General features: G+C 38.9%; 1 protein-coding gene across 5 annotated transcripts in view; it reads right to left on the bottom strand.

Annotated features, from left to right (window-relative positions):
* Positions 1-17,486, bottom strand: part of PCDH15 (protocadherin related 15) — a 904,280-nt gene that overhangs the window by 563,515 nt on the left and 323,279 nt on the right. For all 5 annotated transcript variants that reach the window (XR_007245346.1, XM_048507034.1, XM_048507035.1 and 2 more), the window contains exon 4: positions 6,677-6,797. The gene's annotated coding sequence lies outside the window, so the exon portion shown is untranslated. The remainder of the gene's footprint in view (positions 1-6,676; positions 6,798-17,486) is intronic.

The raw sequence follows: 17,486 nt of genomic DNA, 5'->3' as shown, positions 1-17,486 counted from the left end.
AGATAAATGGGGGGGGGGAGGTTTATGTCTCTTCCCTCAGTGCTATATAGGGCTGTTTCAATTCACACACACACCCCCCCCCCAGTTTTGTTTTGAAGCTCTAACTAACATTGGAAAATCCAATCATGAATCTTCAGTGTAAAATATAGTTTGGCCCTCAATTAGCAGCAAATATGCCTTCGCTATACCATTTCATCCCATAAGTGGAACCGCACATGATGGAATGTTATTCTGTACAAAAATGCAAGAGTGTCTTTCCTGTTGATATATGGTGACAAAGGAGGTAGGGGAAAGGCACAAAGAAGAATCTGTAGTATGTTTTCTTGATTATCTGCAACTGATGTTTTCCCAATTAAAACAGTTTAATGATGGAAGCATATTGAAGTTTAACAGAATAATCTAAAAGTGTACTTCTAGAACTGAGGCATGTGGTAATAACCTGTCCTCTACAGAGACTTCTGACACGGATGGCTTGTGATAATGTCAGGTCAGTCTAACCAAGAGACTGCTGAAGGCCCCAAATCTCTTTCCTTTAAGCACCATTAAAATCAATGGTGCTTGTTCATGAGTACCCATCAAAGCTTTTTGGTATCTCCCACAGAGAGGTTCTCAAGCCTTTTAACTAAAGCAAGGACACTAAGTACTGTTGGAGTAAATGATCAGAACAGACATAAAGAAGATTCCCTGAGAAGCTCTCTCCTCCGCTGGCAGTGTGAATTCTACCATTCTTGTGTGCCACAACTGTTGTTCAATGCTACAACTGCATAAAACAATGATACAACTGCATAAAAATCTTTTTTCCCCAAAAATAATTTTTATTAAAAAAATTTCAAGACATAAAAACGGTTATATACTGAGCACATCAATTATTGTAACATTATGTTTCATCACTACATGTATAATTAACTTATAAAGTAAATACAAGTAAAGAATTCAATCTACTCCCTCTTTATTCTTCCTAATGCATTCTAATCTGGAGGAACTGGGTTTGATTCCCCGCTCTGTCGCTTGAGCTGTGGAGGCTTATCTGGGGAATTCAGATAAGCCTGTGCACTCCAACACATGCCAGCTTAGTGACCTTAGGCTAGTCACAGCTTTTCGGAGCTCTCTCAGCCCCACCCACTTCACAGGGTGTTTTTTGTGAGTGGGGAAGAGAAAGGAGATTATAAACCCTTTTGAGTCTCCTACAGGAGGGAAAGGGGGGGATATAAATCCAAATTATTATTATTATTAATATTCTTAATATTCTACAGAAAAAATATGTACCCTGTCTCTCGCATTAATATATCTTATCCAACGCTCCCAATTTCATTTGTATGTTTCATATGGTAAATTACATATTTGGTGAGCCATTCTATCCAACTTGTAAAGATGATGTACTTTACGTTTCCAATCCTCTATCAGTGGTATTGTATCTGACTTCCACATCTGTGCTAATACTATTTTTGCTGCTGTTATCATGTGGTACATAATATGCATATGTGCTTTTAATGTTTGACACGTAGACAGCGCTGGTCCCAGTAGATAAGTGATTGGATCAAAGGAAAAGTTGTGTCCTATTACTTAACACTGATATTCCAAATTTATAAATGAATCTCTGAGGTAACTTACAGTATAATCAAGTCTACACTATAAAACAGAATGATACAATCACAAAAAAGATTTGATCATCAATCACGATTCAACTGAATAAAGCAACAAACCTCAACAACAGCTTTTCTAAAAGTACAGTTCAAAATCAACTGCCTTCCAGAATAAAACAGCATCTGATAGTAAAGGTGGGGCAAAACGATGTTCCCTGTGGATACAGTTCTATAATCTTGGTGCCAGTAATGGAAAAAAACCTCTACTCAGTATAGTTCCTTGCTGTACTATGGGGAAAATGGAGCTAACTCCAAGGAAGCCACTAAAGAGCAGATAAGTGTGCAGTCCTTGATGTATTTCAACAAAACATAATTTGCAACAGAAAGAACGGAATGCTCCTTCTCAAGGCTGGATCCCAATTTGTAGACTGCTGTTTTCAGGAAGCTAACATATTTTCTCATAGTGAAAGATTTGAAAAATCACCATTATCATCTGATGCCCATTCTTTCTTCATCCCAGCATGCCTCTATATACTTTAAGGCCCTATCCTATGGCAAAGCTCTAACATAATTAAGTCTGCAATTGCTTTCTCCAGTCTCTTAAGATTGAGGCAATCTGCAGACAAAGATAAATGAAACTCAGTACTTTTTCTTTACTCAAAAAACATTTATATTCTTTCTCAACTTTTTTTTTTAAGCTTGCACAGCCAACCACACAGGAAGAGTACCATAGAATTTGAAAAATTGCATACTGCACTGGGAACACTAACTGTTTCAAAGAAAGGTATAATTTTACCAAAGAATGCATCTTTCTTAATGGTCCAATATGGCTACCTGATTTTGGATAACTTTCCTTTAGTAAACAGTGATTGTATTTGTGAAATAAAGAACTGGAAAGATTAAACGTCTTCTAGCTAAAAACACTAAATATGTTTTATTGAGATTGGAAAAGAAAGATCATTACTTGGCTGTTTTATGCTCTGACAACACTGTTTGAACCAAACAAATAAACCTTAATACTATATATGTTTTCTAACTCCCAATCTATGCTTTAACAAACAAAACTGATTGTGAAAGAAAAGAGAGAGAAGTACTTCATCTTCATTAGCTTAAATCAGAATGCCCTTCAATAAGAATGAGATTTAAAAGCATATAAATGTTACGTTTCCTGCTTCTTAATTGGCATATTCAGCTTGTAAATATATTTTCTAAACTAATTACTTCATTGTGGAAGTACTGAACACAACTTAATGCTAAAGAGATAGATGAACAGCCATTGTGCATGATGAGGATTAATGGGGCAATAGATCTTTACATAAATAATGTAGCAGAACACCATCACACAGTTGTAGATGATTGAATTATGTATCCTCCTCAAAACTTTTACAACTTAAAAGGCAAAGGGAGGTCGAACCTAGCAACCTTATGGCACACTAGCAATACATATATATTACTTACCCAATACAATATGGGCAATGGGGTCAATGGGTAACCTTGCAACTCCACTGAATATTTTTCATTTGAGCTGGGACAATCCCTGTTCCCCCACCCTACTTTTCATAACAGTTCTTACTGTATATGGAATACAAATCAGTCTGTAATTTTCTGGATCCCCTTTGGGCTCCTTTTTGAAGAACTGGATGACATTTGCCATTTTCCCAGTCATCCGGCATGAAGGCTGATTTTAACATTGAATTCCATACAGTACATAGTACATTTGAGTTCTTCATATACACCCAGGTGTATGTTATGTAGACCCGTCTACATTAGTTTTCATTTTCTCTAGTAAATCTAGAACATAAATCTAGTAAATCTAGTAAATCATGTCTTATCACCTCTATTTGACTCAGATCATCAGACAACCCTTTTGATCTCACTGAAGACTACTGGTGGGGACCAGATGCCTATCATGACAGGCTATCTGATAAACCTAACCCCTTCTCACATTTGTTTTGCTAACTGTCCAAAATATACATATCATTTGAATTAATAGTGCCATATTAAATGGAGTTATAGCCTTTTAAGTTTTTTTGCAATCAGTGGGAATAGAATGGTATACTTCTGGTTAGGATGGCACAGTAAATTATTTAAATTATGTTTACTAAACAAAAGAATAAGTTTTATTATAGGAAGTTCCTCTTTTCCTAGGATGCAGGAATTAGAAGTAGCATAGTACATCACCGATTGCAGAAACAAGATTTCCTCGGATTAATGGAGAACAAATAATTTAACAATCCGTTTTGCACGAACTGTCACTCTTCCAAAATACTGACTGGCTGACCACTGACAAAGTGGCCAAGCTCCATCCATTTTTGAAGGCATGTTCCCTCCATTTTGCAGAGAGCAATATCATAAAATGGGAGGACATTTTTTTTAACCTAACATAGTTTATAAATTAGTCTTTATTGGTCAATCATAACTGACAGGTGAATGATGACATCTTTTATAGCATTTTCTTCTCCCCATGTTTCTAACAGCAGTTCTTATGTTAAGGGTGGCTCACAAAGAGATGCAGAGGTAGCTCATAAAATTAAAAAACCCATAAAAATAATAATACAACACAAGCATTACCAATAATAATATAAACAATAGAGTATTCATCTGTATAACATGAAAGACATTAAACAATCATCAAGTTTGAAGCAGACTATGGTCGATTCCTCACCCACCATTAGATGCGCGCTCCTCACAGCAAATACCCCGGGGTCCTGCAGCACTCGCCACTACACCAGCAGAGACAATGCAGCAACAACACAGTCACCCTGATTCTGCCACTCCTCCCACCCCTCAGCGTGTGTCATTTCGGATCCTGGTCGGAAGTACACCTTTTTGAAACCATGCGCCAAACACAGAGCAGGGGTCTCCTCTACTTTCACTTTTGAAGTGGGGAATCGACCTATGAAATACTTTAAAAACCCCTCCTGTCCAACAGTCCAAGAGACAGTAAATACCAAGCAAGCTTGAAGAAGGATGAGTGATAATCACTACCAAACAAGCCTTGCTGTCTGTTTCCACCTGCCTCATATCTGCAGACAGGGGTGCAGATCATGGTGCTCAGGAAGAAGAACTTAACTGATTGACTAGACAGTGTGGAAGATGCCAAACCTTTAGGTCTTCATCAAGATCTACTGGATAAAATGGTCTGATATGTCTCACAAATGGCCCATGCTTCATAAACAGGCTTCTAAAATGCCTTTTCTGACCTATCCTTCCTGTGACTGCAGATACTATGGTAAACTGATACATCACAGCCGAAAGGATGTGTATGCCTTTCCACAAATAATGACCCAATTAAATATTCTTCACTCCCAAATTGGTAATTGAAAGCATAGTGCAGAGGAAAGCCTTTATTACACTCCAAGCCATGTTCTTTATTACATACCAAGCCATCACACATACCAAGAGATGCCTATTTGTGGACTTAAAATGCAGATACATTACAGACAACATTTGTTTCAAAGTTAAATTTTGAAACGCAATTCGAATGATTTCTCATCTGCCTCAGATTTGCACAGAAGGAACTTCAAAGAGATAAGGACACATCATCATCATTCTGAAAATGAATCTGCTGTCCAAAGTCACATTAATGTTGTTCATTCTCCTTTGCAAAAATGAGCACATAACTCACTTGCAGTGGTTGAATCTTTACAGAGGAAACACCATAAAATTGTCAATATTCTCTAGGGCAAATGTCTGCATAGGAAAGATAGTGAAGAATTATAGGACACGTGAACCTTGAGCAACCTCCTCCTTGATGATATGTAATTACCTGCCAGCCACTAAGGCAGGAGTAACTGTAAAAAATTCATTGCTTCGTTGGACTCAGTGGACACAACCCGTTTGAGAGCTTTACATGGGTGTGCAGAACAGTTCTCCCTTAACAAATGTTTTAGAGATAGAAAGAAGTGCTGAATACATTTGACTAAGAAAACTGCACCATCACAAAGACATGAAATTGTATCCAATTAGCTCCTAAACCGCCAATCTGATAAATTCTAAAGTTTAGATGTTTGTATTATTAAGCATCCTTTTGACAGCCAAATAATAAATATGTATTTGCATTAATATTTCTGTGATTAAAAAGATAATATTTCTATCAAGATATCTTAAAATGAACTCGTACAGTACAGCCTGGGAAAAATGGAACAAAAGATGTGCCACAACTCAGGAACATTGAAATGTTGACAACAGTTGGAATGCTGACAACAAAGAATATGGAAAATAATGACTCCTTACTGCTCTGAACAAAAGTTCTAAAGACAAAGGTTTATATGAGGTTTCAATAAAGTGGTCTTGGTACTTTCATTCCTACTAAAGCCTGGTGGACATACTGCATTTAGTGGTGATAGAAAGTGTTGTCAAGTCACAGCTGACATGGCAATCCTGCATGGTTTTCAAGGCAAGAGATGTTTGGAACTGGTTTTCCATTGCCTGCCTCCATGTGGGCTAAGAGAGTCCTAAGAGAACAGTGAGTGGCCCAAAGTCACCTAGGAGGCTTCATGTGGAAGAGTGGGGACTTGAACCTGGTTCTTCAGATTAGATTTCCCAGCTCTTAACCACTATACTAAACTGGTATATCCTGAAGGAAATATGCTTTTTCCATTAGTGGTATTTGGTGTACCATCAACCTAACCTATATGTTCATACATAAACATCATTGGTTTTCTTTTGCTTTAATTACTTCTAATTCAAGTACTTCAGAAGTACTATCAGTTTCATTCACATAGCTTACTTGTGGAGTTGTCCACTATACTTTGGGAAATTCTTGGAGATAGGGTGTGTGTGTATGTGTGTGTGTGTGTGTGTGTGTGTGTGTGTGTGTGTGTGAGAGAGAGAGAGAGAGAGAGAGAGAGAGAGAGAGGAGCTGAGCGTTTTGTGATGTCAATCACCTTCAGCAGAGGAAGTAATCTCTGTTGTCAGAGAATCATTAGTAATTCCAGGAGAACTCAAAAACCACACCTTCAGGTTCCTTAATCTACCATTGTGTGTCTCGCATTCGTATATTTAACAGTATTATGAATCCTGTATTAAGATTCTCTCATGCCCCCACACAATATGCACATAAACACAAACATACGGAAGTTCAAGATTACCTTCAGTTCACTCCCATTTTTGTAGGTTGCAGCAGACGATTTGGTGAGTCTGTGAAGAAACCTTTGGTCCATTTTAGTTGAGAGGGCCTAAATTCTGCTCACTCCTCTGAGAACACAGCCCCTGGAATTATTTTTTAAAAAAGAAAAAATTGAATCGAGTTATTTGGAAGGCCCATACAGCTTATTATTTATATGTAATAAAGTAGGTGACAATGGATGAAAAAATAAGAAAATGATATATTGTCCTAAATATACTAAACTTCACCATAAAGGGCACATTTTAGCAATATGTGACAAGCTATGACCTCAGAGATTCCATGAGGAAATGGACTTCACAAAATACAAGAAGATATGTAAGGAAATTCCACAGTACAAAAGGGGAATACGATACACAGTACAAAGGAGAAACAACTGAAAGCGATGTGAGTGGAGATTAACCTATATTAGACTAGATAGTAAAAAAAAGTAAGACAGGTACGAAGTCAAGAATGATGCACCATGTTGTTGTTGTTTTTCCAGGAACTTTACTCAACCATTTCCCCTAACCTCCCATCCAAATACAATACCAAAACGTTTACTCATTTTAGATATGTGTAAAAATATTAATTTAGATATTTATATCCCACTCTTCTTCTCAGCTTAAAGCATCATTTTAATCATATTTTGCTCACAATCAGGAAAGAAGAGGTAGAAATCATAAAGTCAAAGGAAGAATTCTACACTTAGCCCATACTGTCACTACCTTGGGAAGGTAGTATCTTAAAGGGTAAAGGTGCAAGCACCACATCATTACTGACTCATGGAGTTATGTCACATCATGATGTTTACTAGGTAGAGTATGTCTAAGGTACTGCTTGCCATTAATCAGGATTCCCCATGGAGTACCATTGCCACAGCCCCACCAGTTTTTCCCTTGTTGCCCACCAACCTTTTCAGGAAGTTGGTGGGGCCATTGTAAAGCAGTAATTGTTAGTGGTTTCTCTCATTCAAATGAAAAAGGAAACAATTAGACTTTTCTTAATAAATGTATGGTCCCATCCTACCTGCAAGATGTGAGAAGGGGGGTATTCTGTTTGGCTCTGCCTCCTGAGGCAGTCATTTTCTATTTGGCTCCGCCTCTTGTGGATGCTATTTTGGGGTGGCATTTACCGCCCTGTTTCAAAATTCCAAATGTGCCTGCTGCCTCAAAAAGTTTGGGGAGCTTTCTGCTCTAAACTTTGTACTGTTATGCTGATGTGTGGATGTTCAGTAATTGCACTATCCAGTGATGACCTGCATCTATAGAAAACCACACACACACAAAGTCACATAAAATACAGTGTGTGTTCAAAGTCTGTTTTTAGAATTTCTCTATTTGGTAAAGAGGATTGCTCTCTTAGCTGATCAAACTTGCTTAACCCATGTCACAAAGAACCCAACTATATAGTATTTGATAACTATCATACTGCTGTCGCTGTTCCTAAGAGTTCAAAATTCAAAAGGCCAGAAAGGAAAAGTGAGAGTGCACTCACTGGCCTGTTTATTTGTATTGTGGTGGTTGTTTTTAAGGCTTTTCAGGAAATGCAAATGAGCTGTTGCTTTTGGGGAACAAATTTTCTCTTCTGCTTTTACTGGTCAGAGACTTTTTTTTTCAAATTTTCCCACTTTTTGTTTAGGGTCACAGTATTTCATGTGTTATCTTCTTTGCAATAATGTTCTGTAGCCGTTACAGTTTCCAGCCATTTGCAGATACAGTGAACCTGCCTTGACACACAGGCTATACCTAATTTTGCTGAAAATTGCAGCTATAATCAATGTTGCCTGTGTGCCATCAGAAATATGTGGCACTCAACTGTAAACCTGGAGGGTGTGCACCTTTGACTTAAAATTGCCCACTGGAACTAAAGTGAAGATAGTTTGCTTTTGTGTTGCAGTGTTTCCTAATGTAATGGGTGTTTAATATGATAATTGTGGCTGAACTGGGACTTATTTTCGCTTATTAAAACAAGCCAAAGTGCTGGATGGGTCTACAGAAAACGGGGGTAGATTTGGGTGCTGTGTGGTTTCTGGGCTGTAGATTTCCGGGGGTAGATTTCCTTATTTTGTGTGAATACTATTGACTGAGCAGTTCAGTGACCTTCATATAATATTTTATTGTTGGTGTTATGGCCCTATTTAATTCCTTTTGAGTTCCTGCATTCAAAAGCTTATAATTTGGTTTTATTGTTCTCAGTAATAAAAGTGCTGGTAAATTCACTGCCAGTTTGGATTTTTTTTTTTTACAAATATAGTTTGTTAAACATCACTGATACAAACCTTGCTTTTAAAAATGTGCATACCACATTTTATTTATGCAGTTGATTTGCATGCCACCAGTCCAAACCTGCTCAAAACAATAAAACAAAACTAAATAGTAAAAATAATTAAAAATCATACCAATAAACCTATCAAAAAATCCAAGCAAAGAAAAACAATCAATAAAAGTAATCCAGGGCATAACAGAGCCTAAAGCATAGCAATCTAAAATGGTATTGATAAAACAGACTGCAGACAAGGAACACACCATAAAATATATGAAAAGATGGAATACCTTAGTTAAAAGCCTGGGTAAGATAAATGTCTTGGCTTGGAGTCTAAAAAACACCAGGCAAAGGGCAGGGAACCCCCAAGGGGTTTGTACCACCAGTGAAAATGTCTTCTCCCTGATTGGCACTTTTTTGTTCAGCAGTTGGGAGCACAAACAGCAGGTGTTGAGAAACACAATCTGAACAGGTAGAATGGACAAGATGAGGTAAAGTGGTCCTTCATGTAAATTGAAGTTATTTAATGTCTCATAGCACTTACAAGATTTAACACTCTCTGCTATTATCTAATGGGCTTTTTTAGTACTTTAAAGAAGTTTTATTTTTAGTATGACTAGATGTACATAAATCTTACCTTAAGGACCATCTCCACCTGTATTGTCTAGATTACCAGTTAAGATTGCCCAGTGAAGTCTGTTCTCTGTGCTCCCAACTTCAGAAGTAAAGCAGGTGGTACCGAGAGACAGGGATTTATCAGTGTGGGTAGCCTTGCCTCTGGAAAGCCCTCCCCATGAAATTCAGTTGATGCCTACCTACTGTTTTAGACACCAGGATATTCAGTTTTACTCAGTCTTTAAGTGATTTTATCTTTTTAATGTTTTATGAATCATTTTAAGCTATTCAGTGTATAAGTTCCACAACTGTTAATCGTGATTTGTTTTAATGGTGTTGGCATGGGTTTCTTTAATTTTGTTTTAATGACTTTTGTGTTTAACAGGGTTCTACAACTTGCTTGAAGTGTGTCTTGGGGGAAGTCCCTTAAAATAAATAAATAATCTAAGGCTGTTTCTGCATGGCCAAATAACAGCGCCCTAGGGACGGAAAAAACACCATCCCTAGGGCGCTGTCCGCACAGGAGGAGCTGCTGCATTGCACCTGGGCCATCCTCATCCCCCCCCCCAGTGGCACGAAGATACCACTTTTAAACCATTTTTGAAAAGCAGCATTTTTCCACTGGTGCGGTGTGAACCACACCGGTGTGAGGGCACCACTTTTGGCCCCTCCAGTGTATGTGAGGGACTTACCTTGCATTCCTCTGCAGCTCCTGGAAGCTGGAACAACATGTCCATGCTGCCCTGTGACTCCCGAGGGTCGGAAGGCAGCATGGGCGTGTCTTTCCAGCCACCCAACTCACAGCAGAGGAATGCAACGTAAGTCCCTCGCAGACACCCTGGGCAGCTCCATGCGGAGCTGCCCCTGCGGGCAGCGTCAGCATCAGGACTGCCCGCATGGGACCATGAAAATGGTCCCGATGCTCCACCAGCTTCATCAAAGCCAGTGAGAAGCTGCTGCCTCTGGCCTTGCGGAAACAGCCTATGGGTCCCAACCTTTTTGAGCCAGCTGTCAGCTTTGAAATTTTGAGACACAATGATGGGCACTAGTACAAAAGAGATGTCACAGGAGGTGAAGCCAAGTACAAAATAGTTGCCATTAAAAGTGGAGCAAAAAACACAAACACTCATAAGTGGGTGAAGGATAGGAACCATAAACACACACAAACACAGGACTGCCAATGCAGGAAAGGGAAGCTAAAACACATAGAGAGAAAAGCCAATCAAGGGGGAAAAGGGTTGATTTGTTGTTCTTTAGTTCCCACCACCTCCTGTTTAAAGGATCCTGGATCCTCATCTAGTGACCAATGTGGAAGTTCCAAGGGAAAAGTTCCTTTACCTAGACTAATTTCAATCTAGATTCAGGCCTGGCTTTGGGACAGAAATGACCTTCACTGACATGACTGATGACCTTTTTCAGGAGCGTTATGGGGAGTGCATCTCTAATTATTCTTCTGGACCTCTCAGTGGCTTTCAGTACCATCAACCATGGTATCAATATGGAGATTCAGTAGGGGACACCATGGCAGTAATGTCCTTGACCAACATATTCCAGAAGGTGGTGATGGAAGAGCTACTGCTCAGCCTTGGGAGATTTATGCATGGAACTGCTGGAAGAGGTGTTCTAAGATTTGGAGTAAGATGTCACCAATGCATAAATGATTCCAGTTCTATTTGTTTTTCACAGCTAAGCCAGGTAGGAACATAAAAGTCTTGAATAGGTGCCTGGACAAGGCAATGATGGATAAGAACCAATAAATTTAGACACATCTGAGGCACTGTTGGTCAGTGAAGAACTACCCAGTCAGCTAGTCCTGGAAGGAGGTAAACTCCATTTGAAGGTGAAGGTTCAAAATTGGGCGTTCTGCTGAATCCTGGCCTGGTTGGAGGCCTAGGTCTCATCTTTGGTATAGAGTGTTCTTTCATTATCCCCACCTAAAACTGTTCCTTGAGAAGTGACCCATGCTCTGATCACATATAAATTAGATTATTTTCATATACTCTATGTGGTGTTGCTTTTGAAATCGGTCTGTGTCCAGTGTGCATATCACCCTCCCCCCCCCACACACACAGACACAAACATACACTGCATCATACCCTGGACTGGCCTACTTATCATGGGGAGGAAAAGAAGCCATGGAGACTGGGAGTCATTCTGAGAGGCCTTTAAAAGGATGGGAAGAGCACACTGTGCCCTGATAACTTCCAAGCCAATAGCATTCCCTGAAGAGTAAAGGATCCATCAGGAGTGCTACAAGAGGCAGAAACAGCAGCTCATGTCCCCAGTTAAAGGGTGGGGCCTTGATACCAGTTAGGGCCAGGTAGGGTAGCCACAGAAGGCAACTGCACCCTTCCCCTCAATGCCCGGGGGAACTTCCAGTGAGGGTAGGTTGATGGAGGTGAAGTAGGGAGTCAAGAGGCGAAGGGGAGGAAACAGGAGAAGTGAGCAAGAGAGAGCCAGAGGAATAATTCTGTGTTCTTTATATTCAACAGCTTGTTTTAAATACTGGGATATGTTTTTGTAAGTTGCTGAGAAATACCTTAGACAAATAGCTAGAATTTTTTTTTGAAGGGTGGTTGTGCCTTCACAATGTCCCACCTGAAACACATGGAAGGATCGTGGGAAAGTGTCTTCAAGCACCACAGCACCAATAGGAATCACATTGAGGGATCCTGCCTTAATTTATGGAATTAGTACTCATTGAAGCTAGGATTAAATTGCATACTTGATTTTTGTAGATGACCCAGATTCACAAAATGAATCTGATGTTTTTAATTAACTTGCTGATTGCACCTTTTTGATTTTGCTAGCTGTATCTCACTTCCAATGGCAATACACGCTCACTGGATCAGCTTAGTTTATATCAAAACACTGGCTTACTTTCAAGCATAAGAAGTTAAACCATATGCTGAAATAGTTGAGGAAAATAGTATGGTCATATTTTCTTTCCTCTTTTTAAGATGCAGTCTGCTTCCATTAATGTTTTAGTCAGGTTTTTTAAACAATGTTTGAGAACAACAAATGCTTCATCTGGGGCTTGTAGAGCATCGGCAATTATTAGCATCAGCATTGCTTAATCAATGGTAATGAGTGTTTTATATCTCAGAGTATTTATACTTAAGCATGAAGACATTATCACCACCAACTGGAGGCAATTAGTCTTGTAACACCATTAATGGGGTTATTATTTAACAATGTTAATGATGTAGATTATCATGATTTAAGATAAGATGATGTGAACAATGTGCAATTAGTAGACAACTTTTCCATTTAAAGCACAACAGCCTGAAGTTATCATTTGGAAGAACTAAATCAAAAGGAGGTGACACAAACTTTATTTTAAAATATGTATCCTATTCCTGTACAAAACAGTGCTCTCTAAGTATAAAGTATTATTTCATGAGCCTGGCTCTATCCTATTTTGTATAAAATGACAGTTATCACTTTAACTGGACATTTGGCCAAATGAGTAGGCCCTGTAAAATAGACCCTTGACTTATAGATGCCTTGTAGGAGCAGAAGTGGCATAGTGGCTAAGAGCAGGTGCACGCTGATCTGGAGGAACTGGGTTTGATTCCCAGCTCTACCGCTTGAGTTGTGGAGGCTTATCTGGGGAATTCAGATTAGCCTGTGCACTCCCGCACACACCAGCTAGGTGACCTTGGGCTAGTCACAGCTTTTCGGAGCTCTCTCAGTCCCGCCTACCTCACAGGGTGTTTGTTGTGAGGGGGGAAGGGAAAGGAGATTGTAAGCCCCTTTGAGTCTCCTACAGGAGAGAAAGGGGGGATATAAATCCAAACTCTTCTTCTTCTTTCCACTTTGCCCTGTCATTGAAGCATAGAAACATGAATTTATCTTCCACTTTCAACAAGAAAATTAAGTCATATATAAGGGGAAAAAATGTCTCCTTTAAGCCCATGGAGGTGTGTGTGTATGTTGCCTTGATTCACCAAACACAATGGTGTCACAGTCTGACAAGAACCACACTGTGACTGATTGAATTGTATACTTAAACAATTAACTACTCAGTGGAAGCAGCAGAGCAGCAAGAACAAGGTGAAACAGAACTCAGTCAGGTGTGAAAATGTGAATGATTCAAAAGCTGTTTGTGCTATCCTGCAGTGTTAAGAATACTGTGAAGCAGTTTTCCAAACAGCCATAAAGAAATCCATGAAATGCAGAACAGCCCATAAAAAAAACCACACCCTGAAATCAGCTCCTGGTAGCAAATCACGAATATGATATGAGCTGAACCAGAGGGTTTGAGAACCCTTAAAAACTCAAAATGAATTTCAGAGCTTTGTCAACATACATTCAATTCAGTCTTCTGTAACTTCCACACAGATTGTGGTTCTTGAAATCATTGCTTTCCCATTACCTCACCAGAAGTTATATTTTGTGGGAAACACACTATGCATCTGCTTGTTTGTTCTTCAACTTCAACTGACCTTTATTAGGCATATCAATAAAACAAAATACAGGACAGACCGAGTGTTAAAACAGGACATAAAACTGGACTAAGCACATAAGGTTGGTACAGAAGAGGTGGTCAAGATTCCATTATATCTTTGACTTGAGCACTTCTAAAAAAAATTCAGCGTTTTTTTCCAGTTATCCCGCTGTTGCTATTATTCAGCAGGTGAATAGTCTTTGTATGCTCTGAACAACTTTTTTTTATTCCTTGGATCCAGGACAAGTAGGGAGAGTCTTGGTAATGCATACTTTGGGTAAGAAAACATAATATGCTCAAGGGTCTCAACAGTATCATGACAATCTGCACATGTTCTATCCTGAAGTGGAATATTCAACTGTCAGCCCTTAAGAACAGCAGAGGGGATTGCATAATGTCTAGCTCGAGTGATGATCCATCTCTCCCTGGACTCTGACAGTTGGGATAGATATTTAGCTGTGAAGCTAATTTCAGGATAGATTCCAAAGTGCAAGAGAGAGCAAGATGTCCTGGCTGCACTCAACAGCAACTGGTATTCCTGGTCCAGAAGCACTTGCTTGTACAACCTGTACAGAGGATTTCTGAGGTATTCTCCTCAGATTTCTGAGGCATTCTCCTCAGAAAACAGGAATAATAGATACTCATCCCCCTAAATAACAATTATCCATGGTCAGGAGTTTAGGGGCAGAATCCAACTAGTTTTTCTTTTCTTTTTTTCGTTGAAACTCACACAATTCTCCTTCATGTTACAACCCCCATCTCTCTCTTTTTTTTTAAATCACAGGTTCCATGATTCTTAGGCATAGCCTTTCTAGGTGATCAAAGAGGACTTCTTCCTTGTTCATCAGAGGAAAAGTCCCAGTTTTTCCAAATAATACCAGCTCCTGATACTTACAGTATTTGTTCCCAGAAAATAGAGACATCAGGTCTCCTACTTCAGTCAAAGGCCTCCTTCTCCTCTGACCACTGTGACTTGGTGGGCAGTAGGGAAAAATATCTTTAAAAAATTGGCATCACACCAACGGCTTCACTTACAGCAAATATCTAGGTGGTATTTACCACAGAAGGTTGGAAGAGGGAGGGGAGAGTTTGCACAAATTCTAGAGCTTCACATTTGACATCATGATATCACATCTGGGTATTTATCAAAAGTGCTGTTATTTCCCCTGTCCCCGCCCTCAGTCTTTCATTAGTGGACAGCAACCTGACCTGAAATAAATGTGATCAGAATTATTTCTTACTTTCATCTTAGCCTGTTTTCCTCTTTGCTTCCCTCCTTTACTGTATGTGACTTACTTTTCTATACCACTGGGGGCGAAAATACTTATCACATTCCTTCCATTAGTCACCTTAATCACACCCTTTGGTGTACCATATATTAATGTCTAAATTATGTTGCAAAATTTATTTGCATTCTGAAAAGAATCACTGAACAAAGCAGAAAAAAATGCATACCTAAAGTTTAAAAAGGACAAGAAGGGAAAGACAATGAAGAGACACCCCTTTTTAAAATATTAAAAATATTTTTGACTCATTTTCTAGCATCAGTCATAACACTAAGAAAACTTCATTCAAAAGCCCAGGGTAGGCAAGCATCATTTATACATAATCCTGCCAATATTGTTTCCGCTCTTCTACGACTTATCTTTTTCAATATGTATACACGTTCTTTGTAGCCTTTTGTGTGCCCTTACACCTCTCATTAGACTCTCTGTTAACACTTTATCAGTTTTTAATTTGCAAAAAAAAGGTGTTACAAGGGAAAACTTTTACTTAAGAATTAAAATAGTTTTGAGGAAGAGGTTCATAGTCAGTCAAACATAATACTTGGGAAACAATCTCCATTTTTTCTGCCCTTTTAAAAAATAAGGAACAGAACTGGATTGTCAAAAACAATAAGGACAAAATAAGTGATAACAGAGGCCAGGGAATAACATGGGCAGACATAATTGTGTTAGCCATTGTTCTCTCACTTCTTTGATAATGGTAATTCCATGGGTTTGCCTGAGGAAAAGCTCGAGCTAATGTGGAAATTATGTGACCCATCTACATGTTTAAATCAATTTATTCCACTTTATTGGGCTTCACATTTTATGAGACTTTTGATTACTCTTGAATGTTCCCTACTGCTAACCAAATTCCTTGTGCACATAAGAAGTTAGCTAGCAAACTAATTCAGCCTGACAAGGTTCTAGGATTTGGCTTTGTATTGAGTGGTTCTAAACACAGACTGGCAAAACATTGTTGGTCTTTCCTGCTTTGAACAATTCATTTAGAAGAAGAGTCCTGTGACACGGTGAAGACAAACAAACTAATTGTAGCATATGCTTGTGTGGGCTTTACCTAGAAGTTTTTGCCATGATAAATGTATTTGTTTTTAAGGTGCCATAAATTCTTGGTTTATGTTGCAATAGCTGGGTCACCAGAAACTGATTCAGTGAAAATAGCAAAAAAATGTTATTATGGTGATGGAGAATACCAAAGTATCACTAGTTCTGAAACAGTTAAAATACAAATATAGTTCCTTATAATATCAGTAAGCAAAGATATAAATGATACCACTATTGTTTCAGAACAGTAATTTCCACTCTGTCAATTTAGATTTTATATTATGAAATAAATAACATGTCGGGAAACAATTAAGCTTTAAAAAAACCTACAAAATCATCAAAGTTAAAGAACAGCTGCAAATTAGCATGGCTGCATTTACAGGCCAGGTAAGGGCATGGCGAATAGGCCCCCTGCTGCATCTGCCTAAAGAGCAAAGGGCAAGCGGCAGCCATGCCCCTAATGGGCAAAGGAAGTCATATTGAAGGAGGTGGGGATCACAGATTCTGTTTGCGCGATCTTCCAAAGTTTTAATAATGCTCCTTTTTTGTCCTAGATGATGATTAGAGTTTTTGTATAGATATCTATCTGTGTGCATAGCCCTGGAAACAGCACCAAAAAAAGCCCACCATATGGTTCCGTTATGTGGATGACACATTCACCATTTGGAGCCACGGAGAAGAACTAAACAAGTTCCTGGACCATATGAACAAGATCCACCCAAACATCCAATTTACTATGGAAAAAGAAAATGAAGGAAAGCTACCATTTCTAGATGTCTTAGTCATCCGCAAACCAAACCAACAATTGGGCCACACAGTATACAGAAAACCTACACACACTGAAAGATAGGCTGAACATACTTAAAGAAGGTGAATTGAATCACCTAAACTGGGCTCTACAGGCTAATGGTTACTCTACTACAGACATCAGAAGAGCTGCAAGACCAAGAAAAAGCCACATGAACAAAGGTAAAAAGCCACCTAGAGGGAAAGTGTTCTTACCATACATCAAGGTAACCACTGACCGCATAGGAAAACTGATGAAGAAGCATAACCTACAAACAATCTACAGACCTACTAAGAAAATTCAACAAATGCTACTTTCAGCAAAGGATAAGAGGGACCCTCTAACTAAT

This window comes from Sphaerodactylus townsendi, linkage group LG08, assembly GCF_021028975.2.
Source record: "Sphaerodactylus townsendi isolate TG3544 linkage group LG08, MPM_Stown_v2.3, whole genome shotgun sequence".
Classification (NCBI taxonomy): Eukaryota; Metazoa; Chordata; class Lepidosauria; order Squamata; family Sphaerodactylidae; genus Sphaerodactylus; species Sphaerodactylus townsendi.
The sequence above is the reverse complement of the archived record's forward strand: the minus strand, read 5'-3'. Positions and strand labels throughout refer to the sequence as shown.